Raw genomic sequence first — 15,039 nt, forward strand, 5'->3', positions numbered from 1 at the left:
AATTCATTTTGTACCTCAAGCTATACAATACATTAACATTTAGCAGTGGCTGAATAGAAATGATGGGCTATTTTTAAAGATGCAGATGTAGAGGGTAAATCTTCCTAATTTCAGTTTAGCCGGGATTTTATTTGCAGAATAGCATTTACCCCACTTCTAGAGCAGACATAACCCTGTGGTGGAGAAGAACGGGTCTTTTAAGAGAAAAAGCAAACGCTAATGCTTTTCTGAAATTGAAAGGTTTTTGTCTGTATTGTTATTTTTTGAATTTATTATAATCACCATCACTGGCTATTGGGTGAAGAATTGTTTATAAAATTGCAACATGACAAAAGCATGTGTGTATGTAAAAAAAAAAAAAAAAAAAATCACCCTTTATGGAAGGTCACACTTAAAGGAGGTCAACACCACTTTACAGTAAAGCCTGGTGGTTTCATTCTGCATTGTCTATCTCATCACCAGGGTAACAGTTGTCTACAGTGGTCATTAGAAAAGACTTGAACAGAACAAGACAACCTTCAGCCTAGTAGAGCACAGGGCTCAAGTAAAAGCCTGGGGGCACATAAGGCTGTTAAGGCCTGTAGCTGGATGAAGAAACACTAAAATACATGCTACTGTACAACTTGTTCTACTACTCCTACATGGCTGCTGTATGCTTGAAAGGGCATCAGAACTATCACTTGGTGGTGTGAAGGGTGACGTTGGGTATTTACAGTATAAATACACATGATTACGTGCCTGGGTGGTGTGCATTTTTAATGTGGCTGGCCCTGGTGTCTGAGCAAATTACATCACCTGAGTATTTCGGCTTAGAGACCGCAAATATATAACAGAAAGCCTATGTTTCAAACTAGGGCAGTGGAGTTTGAAAAACATGGGTGTTTACCACACAGGGATGGTCTAAAGAAAAGATGCTATTGGTTGCATTATGGGAATTTTAGGATCCAGTGTTGAAGAGCTGAACTGATGCTAGTGACTAAAGGTCACCTGTCTGACCATTCTTTTTGTGTATCTAATTCTTGCCCCAAATTTTTGGAGGTACAAAACTAAAATTTCTCTCTTTAAACTTATTAGAAGGAGTTTGCGTTTCCTCATTTAACTTCGGTGAAAGAAAGGGGTCAACTAATATTGATCTATTGTTGGCATACATGATCTAAAACATACAAATAGTAAGTGTTTCTCACTGATTTGTATTTGGGGAAAGCCTCTGAAACATCATATTTGACCTATCAAACTCTTCGTTAAAAATGCTGCATTAATTATATTATTTAAACTTGAATTGTGTGTTTTGGCCACTTGGGGGCAGCAGAAAAAGCTGTAAACACAACATGGACATATTATCACAATTACATCATCATCACACGTTAGCAAACACTTGCAAATTGATACAGCCAGCAAATACCAAGCAACTTTGCAATTCATTTAGAGTCATGTTTGTGTTCACCTGACAGATGTAACTACTATAATCACGCTGCCTCGAGCTGTGTTTTATTCTGTTTTGTTCCAGTAACTCCAGAGCTAAATATCTGGCACCATAACTATATATTTATCTGGGTTGTTTTTTTTGCTGTAAAACAGCTGCCTGTTGCATCTGGCCACAGCACTGATGAGAGCTGTGAGACTGAACCAAAAAAGTAAAGCTGCGGGCTGTAAAACCAAAACAAACAATTCTCTGTGGGTCCATCAGTATGAGCAACAACTTTCACATCATATGTTGTCATTCGCTCAATTTTTACTAGAAAAAGATTGATTAGAGCGGCTTTAAGGTGGGTCAGCACATCTTTAAAGACAGGAAAAGTAGTTTCACTGCAGCTTTTAAAGATTTCAAGTTGAGTAAAACCCCTCAACACCACAATGACATCATTTGTCTGCTCAGACATCTGACTGACTTGCTGCAGTCAGGGATGAACCTCCATCAAATTGGAGGAGGACGACAGTGACCGGTCGATGTCTGATTTTACCTAAGAGGCCAATATTGACAAACGCATATATCGGTCCGACCCTGGTTGGTTTGGGGTGGAGTATCAGCAGCAGCATCCAAGCTTAGGACAGTGCTGGCTCCATCCTGCAGTGCCACAGAGGGAGTTTCTGGGCACTGTGCCACCTGTCAGAGGAGAGAAAACACAGGCAGTGTCCTCCTCAGCATCCCAGTGGTCCTGGGCTTCACATATGGCCCTTAAACACCACAGAGACAGCAGAATCTGTCACTGCTGCTGCCTCCTACAGTGCAAGGTGGTTTTTACCAAGTCAGCCTGTAGTACTTAATGACCTCAGAGATGCATTATCACTGTCTGTTAAAAATACTGGATTGCATGTTTGATTTGAAACATGTCTGTTGGAGTGCATAGGTTCAGTGAACAGTGTATAAAGAAGAAGAAGACCCTTTTCATGCATTTCCACACAGTGGACTATACCTAACTGTAAAAATAACAGCTTGTCTGGATCTAGAAGGTTGATGTGTACCTTTTTGCATGAGTACGTGTGTGCATGTGTGTGTAAGCCCAGCCAATAAATCCCAACATATAACTATAACCACAGGTCCCCTTGCCTCCCTGCAGACGCCCAGCCACAGACAGACCAGAGACCCCCCTCCAACGTACAACCACCAACCAGAACGGAACAGATGCCCCTCTCAACCTCAACCTGCCTCGATGGCCACAGAAAACAGCAATGTGACCAACACATGGTAGGCTACGGTGCCGCAATTTAAAGAGTCCACAGAGAGAAATAGCTATCTGAGCTTTAAAAAATGTCTGAACAAAAAAAGGCTCTGCTTGCTGGAAGACCTGACTTCCCAACAGTAGACCATGTTGACAGATGTTGTGCAGAGCTCAGCTGTGGTGGGTGGTGCAAGTTCAAACCAGACTACCTATTGCTCCAATAACATACTAATTCCATGTATGTACAAATGTGCCTTTATGAACCAAAGAGGCCTGTCTGTGTGTTCAAGGAGCAAGAATTAAGATTTTTACTGTGCACCACAGCACTGTGACCATAATACACCTACCAAGCAACTACAGTTTTGAGACACTCCCAATCCTACACACCATGGCTAATACATTTCATTTTTCAAGCACTTCATTATTTCAAAGCACTTTATAGTGATATATTACTTGTTTTGTTGGATTTCTTGTTTTTAATATGTACTCAGGCAGGGTCCTCACTAAAGGGAAATTAAACCAAAATACATCAGATTTAAGGTCAGTCATAATATACGTCCACAATATAGAAGGTTATGAGCCAGTGTGCCATTGTGACAATGACTGGAAACTAGAGGAAACAGCTACCCTAGATAAGACTTCAGGAAGTCGTCACTCCCGGTTAAGAAACAGTCTGGCACATAACCCCCGAAAAAGTTCAGCTTGTCATTTCTACACTTTGTTTTGTGTATGGATTTAACAAATGAGATGTTAATTAGCGAATTATTTTAGAGGTCCTTGAGGGCGCTTTTTGTTACCTTTTGATAGAGCCAGGCTAGTTGTTTCTACCAGTATTATCTTTATGCTAAAGTAAGCTAAGCTAAACTAAGCTAAACTAAGCTAAGCTAACCTAAACTAAACTAAGCTAAGCTACGCTAACCTATACTAAGCTAGGCTAAGCTAAGCTAAGCATCTCCTGTCTCCAGCCTCATAGTGACTGGACAGATATAAGAGTGGTATAGATCCTCTCATCTAACTCTCGGTAAGAAAGCAAGTAAGCATACTGTGAAATTGGGACTATTTTTCTGATGTGACTCAGAGTTCTGTCAATAATATATTTTCATTTACTTATTTTTGCTTTTAAAAATATTAATCTTTGTTGCGTGTAATTTATTTTCAACCAAATGCGTGTCTTTTATTTTCAACCAAATGTAATTCAATATCATACATAAATACTGATAAATGATTCCTTTTCCTCGTCAAATTTCACAGGAGGTTGAGCGCATCAACGTATTGAGCAAGGACCACCAAAGCGTTAACCAATCCCTTAACACTTTCAGTCTATCATGCTCCACATACTGATCTGCACGGGTGGTCCACCACCAAGGCACTATTTTGAGCCAGGAAAAACCCTGCTTCCAGGCCACTGGAAGCTCTGCCAGAGACTGGCTGATGTTGTTGCAGTTCCTTGGTCAGCAAAACAGGCTGATAAAAGTCGATACTTCATGGCTTAAATTATAAAAACAGCAGAGGAAAGGATTTGAATAACTAGCTATATGCTGTACATGTGACTTCGACAAAGTTCTGATCATAGTAGTGTTGCCGTAAAAACCGAAGTATTTTTGTTTGAATAGAAATAGAAATCCTGGAGATTCCTTTTCTGCTTTTCAAACCTCCAAAAACCCAATTTAGATACTATACCTTAACCAAGGGTAATCACTCTATAAATAAAAATTGTGATATGTTGATATTTACAGACAGGGACTCACTGACAACGGGTTCATTTACAGAAAAGTATAATTTTAGACCAGCGGCAAACCCAATTGGGAACAAGGAAGTAGGCACAAAGAAGCGAAGAATGGGCGGCATTGTGCGAGTGAAGAGAAAACAAGTTGAAAATGTTGAGAGGAAATGCTAAATATAGGAAAAATGACCAGCCGCTCCCTATATTTGTCCCCACATCTATGTTAAGCTGTTTCTGCCAGTGTTTGTGGTTTCAGGGTGTGAGTGTGGGTTTCGGTAAGGCTGCTGAGTGAAACTGTGACACCATTTGCATACACTCATCACCATCATGATGACAAAGGCATACTGCTTAAGGCTACACCTGCAGTGTAGATGACTAGCTACATCTTGTAAGACTGTGTGAATCAATATTCTGGACTTCTTGGAGCCAGGAAGTAAACAAGATTCATACAGTACACTTCTGAGGAAAAGAATCCCCCTTGAGACTGTCTCCGAAACAGTAACTGGACCTGATCGTTCACAATTCTCTGTTGAACTGCTCCAGACTTTATTGGTGATGACATCAGAGGGGACTTTCCATGTCTGGTTTCTGGCTCTGTCATATCAAACCACAAATATTTGGATTGTACTTAACACATTTGGGATTAACTGGAATTGCAAAGAAAAGATATTTGAAAATCTAACAAAAAATGGTTTATATAGGAAGTCGTTGAATGGAAAAGTTACCTTATGAAGATGTGAAAGTGATGACTGGGTATCGTCTAAAATATTTTGATGCCAGTACAATACGATACCTAAGTTTCAGTTCCAATACCAAGCAATACTTTTTAGATATCTTACAACAACAAAACCCTTTTCTCTGAGAAAATAATCCCAAATCAAGGTTCACTTACTATCCTTTTCACAGTCTTCATCAACAGATGGAGTTTGTTTGGTTGGATGTGTTGGAGCTTGAGATGGATCTGTTATGATTTCCTCAAAAGACTTCTCGTCCGTGTTGAAAGCTCTAGAAAAAGCCTGTAAATGAAGCTTTAGTTGCGATTGTTTTGTCAAAATTACTATTTCAAAAGTCAAGAATGAACTTAACTTCTAAGCTAACGTGGAGTCCTAAAAGTGTTATGTATGAAATCATAACTACTGCCCTCACATGTCAACAGATCCAGCTCCATGAGCTACGGATGAAGACCAAGTGAAACGGTTGCAAGTTGCAGAAAAAGCTGGTAAATAGACCGTGATTTGGTATTGTTTTGTCAAACTATTTCCGAGGTCAAGAATGAACTTTCATTCACAAATGCTAAATGCTGAGCTACCGTACAAGACCCTGGCAAAAATAAAATTGTCTAAAACTGGAAAGATTTTGATTTAATATAAATAAATGTAAATACAGATAGTTTTCAGTTTGAATTCAGTAAGGGACCTTTCTTGCATGTCACCACTCTTTCTCTCTCCTATATAACCTGTATTTCTCTCAACTGCACACTATCTAATAAAGGAAAAATGTCAAAAAATGTATCTTTTTTTTAAGTATTGAGGTTCCACACTCAGTCTCAGATACCTCTGTTTTAAAATTCAAAACGAGCATCTAATGATGGCGGATTGGCTTTGGTATGAAGAGTCAGGGTCTGAAGTTGAGATGTCATAAAGATGTTTCAAATCAAACCGTTACCAGTATTGGACTGGTGAGAGCACACAATGCATCAGTGCATGAAAAGAGCCAGGTAGAAATGCTAAATCAGGAAGCTAATGGAAACCAGTGAATAGCTGATAACAACCACATGCAAAGTCTTCACAGGAGCCTGAACGTGTGCAGCAGGCAGTAACTCTGCATGATGTGATATAACTCAGATGGATCAATACTAACACAGTTGAGCCTGATGCATCTGGCTGGGCTGTACGCTGGGTTAAGCGGGATACAGAGTACAAAATAGTACATCCAAGCCTGCTTTCAAGTAGCGGAAGAAAAAAAAAAAAATCAAGTCGCTGACCTTTTGTGCATCTACTTCATTAAGACACAGTTCATTTCAGAGGCCAGCATGCCAATTTTTGTAGAAAACACAGCTAGATAAAAAAAAAAACATCCAAATACAGTCAGCTTCTCTTTTTTTCCTTGAGCTTTAAACCAATCTGCTTGGATCTCAAGGTGATGTAATGCGGGGAGAGAGCAGCCATATGTTCTCTTATTTCACTAACAGTGAATCGACACACAGGGATGAGGCAGTCTGCCAAAGAGCCCGCCTATCCAGGAATCTATATCATCCACACAGAGAGGCAGGGAGAAGCTAGTCTTACTGTAGACACCGGTAATATTTTGACATACACTCGCGATGCAAAGCAATAATTGGGACGTTCCTGCCGATGAGGTCTACCTGTAGGTATCAGCTGAGTCAGCAGTAGCTCTGCGTGAAAGCAGGCTATCTACCAGGGCTGCAATCTCTATCACAGGAGCATCATGGATAAAAGACCTACTGTGGGACAAATCCAGAAAAACAGATACAAGTGCTGTTATATAACAAAAGCCTGCGGTCTAGTACCATATAGTTCTCCCTCTGCTCAGAGAAAACACAACCTTGCAACAATGACAATGTCAACAGGAGTAAGCAGCAGACAGGAAGGGACACAGTATGGTGTGGACGTCAGTGTGATGTTCCTCTCACACTGTGAATGTCTCTGCACTGAGTTAAAGCTGCGCTAATCAGTATGAATGCACCCAAATCAACAGATACATTGCTCTGATTTTCATAGAGCTTTTTTAGCATCTTTTAGCTCATTGTTTTGGTTTTACAGCCTGCATCTTTACTGTTTTGTCAGCTGAAGAGCCTCAGCAGTTGATGGAAAGCAAAACAGAGGTAAAAGAGAGTGAATGTTGGACTTGCATTTCCCGGTAAACAGAAGCACATCTCAGACTGAATGCTAATGTTGCATGTCTGCTGGATATGCAAATAGGCGACTGTTTGCTAACATTAACAAATTTATAAGGTGATGATATGTTAGTGTTGTGTCTACAGCTTGTTGCAGCACTGCCCCCACATCGCCAAAAAATTAACTATTGCAGCTTTAAGAATTATGACTGAAAGTTTCAAGTGTGAATCAACATCTATAGGATTTTGACATCAGATACCTTTTAGTATTATTTAGTAAATTTGACAGTTTGCATCCACTGTATTCTCCGAAAATTATATTTAGTATATTTTTCAACATTTTTTCTTAAAGATCACTTTTGGATGTGTTTTAAGAAATATAGAAATGAAAATGGTTGTTCCACAAAAAAAACAAAAAAACAAACTACTGGTTAGAAATTCTTAAAATGACATCTCCTCCTTCTACCTCATTGAAAAATCTATGAAAATGTGATTTTTTTTTATTTCAAAAGTTGTTGCAAAACTTCTGAACACAAATCTTCTACTTCACTACAAAGTCCATTCTCAGTGTTTGTGCAAAAGAGGCTCAAATCTTCACATCCCGCTTGTGTGTTTATAGTAATGATATGTTATAGGCGTATGTTCTTATTATTAGTGTTATACAAGTTCCTTTGTGTTTTCAATTGTACTGATTTATTATATCTGCTCTTTTCTTTATTTTGTAAAGCAATTTGAGCTGCATTTCTATTATTATTATTATTAAACCTGTGATATCACTCACAGTAAGAATATGCAGGAGCAATAATCAAACATTCATGCATGTTTGTTCTGATTACATTACAACCCTTTGTAATAAAGGGCCAGTCTCAACATTGTGTAATTCAATTTTTCAAGGAAGCAAGGACATCTTTGGACATGAATGTGGATGCATTTTGAGCGTGTGTGTGCATGTGTGTGTGTGTGCATGCGTGTGCGTCCACTAGGTGATTTGTGAATGAGACTGCAGCTGACAGGCCTTCTGCCTGACAGGCTGCTCTCTCCACAGGGGTCACAGAAACCAGAGGCCCTTCCACCTCGCAGAGCAAACCAAGCTGGGTCCATACGCTCGCCTCCAGGGTCACTGACGGCATCCAACCCCTTCCAGCAGAGGGCTGCAGCTCAGCCAAGGGCCTAACAACTCGCAGCGAGCGCACACATGCTCTGATTCCCATGCACCTCACACATACACACACACACACACACACACACACACACACTGCATGTAAACACAACACTTAACACCCGAGCATACGGCGTTCACAAAGCACACGTGCAAGCTTTTGTGCCAACACGTTTTCCTGTGCACAAGCACATGGTAAAGCAAACGCGTAGGCAAGGATGTAAACGCACACACAAACACACACAAGCAAGTGTATTCTTTCATTAACAAGGATGAGAGTCAATTTCCGCTCCCGTCGACTTAGGCTGGTTGCCGACAGAGAGGAAACCTGTTTGCTTACGGCGGTTTTGACATTTAAGCTTGTGCCTCTGCGGCTGGGGGAAGTCCTCCTGATGGATGACCAGGGCCACCCTGGGGTCCCTTCCTGCATGACTAGCTGGAATGTTATCACCCTTATCAATGCGTATATGTATGTGCGCGCACTACACATTCTAACTCGCATGTGAGCACTGGTTACATGACACATCTTAAATCATAAACACGAGGTTTTGCACCAGGAATCTATGATTTATTACTGCTGTAGTCACTTAGACTTATAAAATGGTATTTTTTCAGGTTTGAGGCAAGGACATGGAGTTGATGATATATTGCACTGGGAGGAGATTTGTTCCAATAAGTGTAAAGCAAGCTCAGCATTATGTACTGTAACCACTTTGGGAAATGGTGAATGGTCATTTCCTACTTCCTATTTTTACTGTATTGGATGGTCAAAATGAATGTTGTGATTTCCTGAAATTCTTAAGACCGTGCGGACGCCTTGGACACATACAAATTGACCTCATTCACTGATACTATTTCAAATTAAAGTTAGAACACTGAAAGTTGGTATTGAATGTATGGAGCTTGTTTTTTAAGAAGCAAGTTTACTGGAGAGTTTCTCAAGGAGTCGCTACAACCTGCAGGGCGACGGCCACGTGGCCATCAGGGACAGTGATGCCAACTGTTTTCAGTGGGAAGTGGCTAAAGCCTGCAGGAAAAGTGGCTAGATTATGTCATGTGCTAATCTGCATATCTATGACATCATGACGTAATTACATACATCCAAAGAAAATTAAGTTAAATTAAACTAAACTGACTGCAACTATTTCATTAGCTATTTTTTTTCCAAGCAGCTCCTCGATGTGCATCTAAATTTACTTCTAATAATAGAAAGACCTTTGTTGCATCTTCTGTCATCATCTGCTGTTGCTATCTAAATGAAGTCCAGCCCTTGTGTTTACATGGTTAACACTGGAATGAACTGAAACCTCTTTTTTCTCATGTATTCTCAGTCATCCATACATCTCAGTCTGTCCTGAAAGGGTTCAGATTGGCAAACTCATGAAGGATGATGCCACATGTTCTCCTGGGTAAATATATTTCCACTCCCTCACCTGGAGAGGTGTTCATTTGATGTTTCAATAAAGTTCAGGCTGTTTATTTGCTCGGCATTTCCTCCCTTCGCTAAGCGTCTGGAAGAGCGATATGAACATCAGTGAAGCTCTACAGATACAAGTGTCCTCACATTTCACCTGCTACCAAGGACACTGTAATGACTGACAGTTGAGGGATGAGGTGCCCGCTGGTGACTCCGTCAGAACAAGCTGCATGAATATCAATGTTGTCCTCACCCGGCTCTACTGCCCTTGGCCGAACAGAGAGACCTTTGACAGGACCGTAGCAAAAACTGAGAGTGTATGCCATTTCATGATGCAACAGCTCGCCCTGGGACTTCAGGACACACTCTGAGACTCTGCACACCGCATAAATGTTTACCGTACCACCACTGTATGTGTTATGAGCCGGGCAGCATCGACTGTGAGACTGGTTGTCTTTTGAGCTCTGCTGCTTATGTCCAGTGTCAAGAAACCACACACACACCATTCTGGCTCCAGTGGCAAACACAGGGAAAGCCATTTGGGCTCCGGGCCTATCAGTGCCACAGTGAGGCCATTATCCTCCCACTTTAGCACCCATGACTACATCAGGCTTGACAGAGGCAACGCTAACCTACAGGGATCCATAACAAACTAACCGGAATCACAGTGTTGATAATGGCGATGACGATGATGGTTTTGTTTCTGCTTGATACACTGGAAGTCACATCCAAGAGCTTAGTAAGTCGCTCTGGATAAAAGTGCTGGCAAAATGCCTTACAGCAATATTTGCTACTCCTCATTGTTTACTGATATAAAACAATAATGATTCAACCTGTATCTAGTAAACCAGAGCTTTTCTATTGGCTGTTTTCAACACTTTATGTCTGGTCTTTTGTGGGAAAAATGTGCATTTAATTTTTTCTGTTTCAGTGCAACAATAATAGTCGATGCAATAGTCAAATTGGTGGTTCAGAGTGGAAAAAAGCACCATCAACAGAAACTCAAACATCATCAACCAAAAATCCAAGGTTACACAGGTTGTCTCTGAGAAATACAATGAAAACCACTACAACAATGAGAGATAAACAACAAAGATGGATAAAAAGGTGAAACAGAAAATGACAAGTTGCATAATACCTCTTTAAAGGGGTATTCCAGTCCTGCACTTCCATAAAATTTAGGGACTCACAAAAGTCGTATCAAAGGTTAAAATCAACAAAGCGGAGGATATCCTGACTTTTAGTCCCAAGTATGGCTCAAGCTCAAAAACACTAGATCCTACAACTCCCATAATGCAACTCAATGTTGACATTTGTTAGACATCATATTTTTTTCAGATTTTTGAAAAAGCTCCCTTCAGAGCGACAGGAGAGAGTATCCAACTGTTTTCACAGACTGACTGGTACTCCTCACGGCCACCGAGCTTGATGTGTAAAATTGGTGGAGTGACCCTTTAAATATGTACATGTTCATGGTACAACAGGCAGATTTGTGACACAAGGAATATATTCTGCTTTTAAAATGTTGAGCTGTGCTTTCAAAAACATACATGAGGTCAATGTTTCCCTGACAAGCCGTCCGACAACAACAAAATAACAGGAGCTGCCTCCTGTTCATCATGTGGGTGAATGATTGATGCAGGTACACAGCATCAAACCTGACTGATGGGACATACACTCGCAGAATGTTATGTCCCCTGTGCATCCTTCCTGAGATGAGGTGAAGGACAACGGCGAGGCAAGAAAAATGATAATAAACAACCACGGTCACAGCCACTGGCTTTTCCACTGAGCCTTTGAGGACAGAAATTCCCTGTCGAGGAGGACACGGTCTGACAAGAGAATACCAAATATCTGGACAACATGACACAGAGAGGCAGCTCAGGTTCCTTTTGGATTCAGAAAAAACACGACTGATGATGATGAGATGATGGGGATGAAGAGAGCTTCATGTGCTGCAAACACAAAACCTCGACTGTAAAAATTCAATAAAATCACTTCATTAAGGAGTGAGTCATTATGCGTATCTGTGATGTGTGATGTGTTACTACTTCCTATCAATATGTTTAACTTCACATAAACTAACTATTGCACATTTCAGATTTTATACTTAACAAGTGTACGTTTTAATTTGGTATACTATATATGGTTGCATTGATTAGTTGATAATTCGATTGGTTGACAACCGCTTATTTAATCGCCAACTATTTTGGTCACTTAATTGTTTGGAATCAAGAAAATTTCCAAATTCCAGTTTCTCAAATGTGAGTATTTCCTGGTTTCTTTAGTCCTCTATGACAGTAAACTGAAGATCTTCGGGTTGTGGACGTCAACATGGACTTTGGGGAACAGTGATTGACATTTTTCACCATTTTCTGACATTTTGTGGACCAAACAACTAATCGCTTAGTCAAGAAAATAATAGACAGATTAATTGATAATGACAATCATTAGTTACAGCCCTAATACTATTACGATAATGAAGTGGATGTCTGGTTACTGTATGCCCCCCTATTATATCAGCTATGTCCTCTGTGATCAATCAACTCAATTACAAATCATATTTAGTACGTAACTCGATGAGACAGCTTTTCTGGTTCCAGGTTTTCAAACATCTGTCTGTGTGAGAATTTGCAGATTTTCTTGTTTTATATCATTGTAAATGAAATATGCTGCAAATATGTCATATAATATAATACATAAAAAATCATGCAAAGACATCAGTTGGGCTCTGAGAACTCATGACAGTCTTTTTTTTCATATTTTATCAATTTAATGAGCCAAACACATGATCAATAGATGAATCAATAATGAAAACAAGCATTATTTACATCCATGACCATTGCTCTTCTGCAGCTTGATAACAGGAGATTTATCACATTGATCAAATCCTGAACACTCAGACAGACATTGCTCCACTTTGTGCCCAGAAATGTGATGTGCCTTTGGAGAGTTAGCTTATTCTAAATCTTGTGATAAACCAATCACAATCACATGGAGAAAATGAAAAATACCCCGTTGTATCAAGTGTCTTTGCAGCAAAGCGATGTTGCAAGCTACAGCTGTCCTCAGATGCCCTCTAATCCAGCCGGCATCATTGCAATGAGGAGTGTTTTGGGGTTGCAGAGTTGATCTGTACAGTAGGTCATTTTCTTGCTCTTTGTAAGCGCATCCTCCACTACATTCTGTTTTTTTATTTTTTTATTTCATGGGGTAGAAATATACCGAAATAACATAGGACGTTAAAGCTTATCCACTTGGCCGCTGACATCCAGATCAACCCACCAATTTAAGCTAGGTTGTGATTATGTAATATTATTGGCGATTTGATCCTGCGGCCCTGAACGGAAATGTTTCTCACGCATGATGTCATGTTGAATTCCTTGCAGCAGGTTCTGCAGAAATGTCCGAGCAGCCGAGAGGCATCATGCAGGCAGTGTGGCAGCAGACAGGTTAACTACGTTTTCTGATGCTGCACGGGCGAACGGCAACGCCAGAGTCCGTTAAACAAATCACACATTTTAGAGTAAATACGCTTCTCAACAAGCTGCGTAGATTAAATAACACGAATAACGGTATTTCCTAAATATTAATGGTTCCTTTGTATATTCGGCATTCAAAAATTCAGTGAATGTGCCAAAAAAAACCCCACAACATTTGTCAATGATATTCCTCAAAAACACATGTGGACGGTGACTGACTGAAGTGAAAAAAAAAATAATGTTAATAAAAGAAGTGTTGGTGGCACCTTTGCGCCAAAATACCAATCATTTAAAAAAAACAACATCTGAAGTCATGTTCTTAACAGACATGCGCGCTCGCAGCAGAATTGATCAAACATATTGAAGGGCCAGATTTTTTGAATGGAGCCTGGCTACAAACGGGGTTCGTAGCGCTGATGTAGCCCAGTGCAACAAAACAGCCAATAACCATAAGCCCTGACCAAAGAAGACACACACCTGTGTAAAACTGCCTCATTTGGGGGATTTTAAATGGAGTAGCTGGAAACAAGCGGTAGCTGCTATTACAGCTGGCACAACATACCGCAGCAGCAGTACAACACAGTGTCTATTACCAGAGCACCTGGGGCACACTACTCCAGTTTTTCTACATAATGCCACACACCGACCGAACCATACAGTCCAGCCACTAAAATCAGCGTCAAGCTAAAAGGAACATCACACTCCTAAATTAAGTGTTTCCAAAATAAAACTGCATCACAGGAACAAGCATCTCTACTCTGTTTCAGCTCAGTTCCGCTCTGTGCTTTAAAGCAGAGTATTTGAACATCACCTCTGCTGCTCTACACGCCCAACTGCAAAAATATAATTCACGCTCGAGGTTTATTTTGAAGGTGAAATCCCCAAACTTCCTGTCTGGTTTTGTCAGACTCTGGCTGACTTGCCGCAGATCACCTCCTCCTCCTCCACCTCCTCCTCCTCCTCCCTGTCACAGACAATGAATGAAGCCAGTTTTGGGGAATGGACAAGCCCAGGACCAGTCTAACATGTTAGCCAAAAACATTACAGAAAAAGGACAACATCTCCTCTTAGCTTTGGCTATGCTATTCGTTAGCTACATTTTATCTTCTCATTCTGATCAAATAGCGACAAGAAAAAACATGCTAAATGATATTACCCGTCCCACCACAGCATGTAAAAATGTTGCCGTTAAAACAAAGCTACGTAATATGTGATAATATATCCAACATTGCCCCACTGACACCGTGTACGAGCTTACATTACCTGCAGGATGCTCAACTTCACTTCTCTGCGGTGCGGCCACAAGCTTCACCAGCTGCATCAAGTCAGCCGAGGTTCATCAAGACCAGACAGGAAATATTCACATGTGGCCTTCAGAGTAAAGGCGGAAATGTGAGCCTTGGAGTTGTTGACAAAACTGTGGGCACGACGTTAAGTGCAACTCGAATACTGAATATGTGAATTGTCCGTCTTTGAGTCCACATATAAACTTTAAGCACTGTTGTAAATACAACCACATTCAACTTGACCCTGTATTAAGGTCATCATGTTTTAATAGCTAATGGTAGACCGGAAACGCCCTATTTAATTCTCGCTAGCTTGATACTGGCATCTTCAGCAACACCTCATACAACACCCCTCAAATAACAGTAATTATGCTCATTTTTTTACAACACCTCCAGCTTCTGTTATGTGTCTCTCCATCCTGTCAGACAGGTCTGTCACTATCTTCATATCAGAC

At 40.5% G+C, this 15,039-nt stretch overlaps 1 protein-coding gene across 3 annotated transcripts in view; it reads right to left on the minus strand.

Annotated features, from left to right (window-relative positions):
* hivep3a (HIVEP zinc finger 3a) overlaps positions 1-14,643 on the minus strand; it is a 36,632-nt gene extending 21,989 nt beyond the window's left edge. The window contains exon 1 of one of the 3 annotated variants that reach the window (XM_042435154.1): positions 14,562-14,643. The gene's annotated coding sequence lies outside the window, so the exon portion shown is untranslated. Of the gene's footprint in view, positions 1-14,109; positions 14,259-14,561 lie in introns of those variants that run through there. The other 2 variants (XM_042435156.1, XM_042435155.1) reach the window with 2 other exon arrangements.
* Between the last annotated feature and the right edge of the window lie 396 nt (positions 14,644-15,039).

This window comes from Thunnus maccoyii, chromosome 15, assembly GCF_910596095.1.
Source record: "Thunnus maccoyii chromosome 15, fThuMac1.1, whole genome shotgun sequence".
In the NCBI taxonomy this organism is placed as follows: Eukaryota; Metazoa; Chordata; class Actinopteri; order Scombriformes; family Scombridae; genus Thunnus; species Thunnus maccoyii.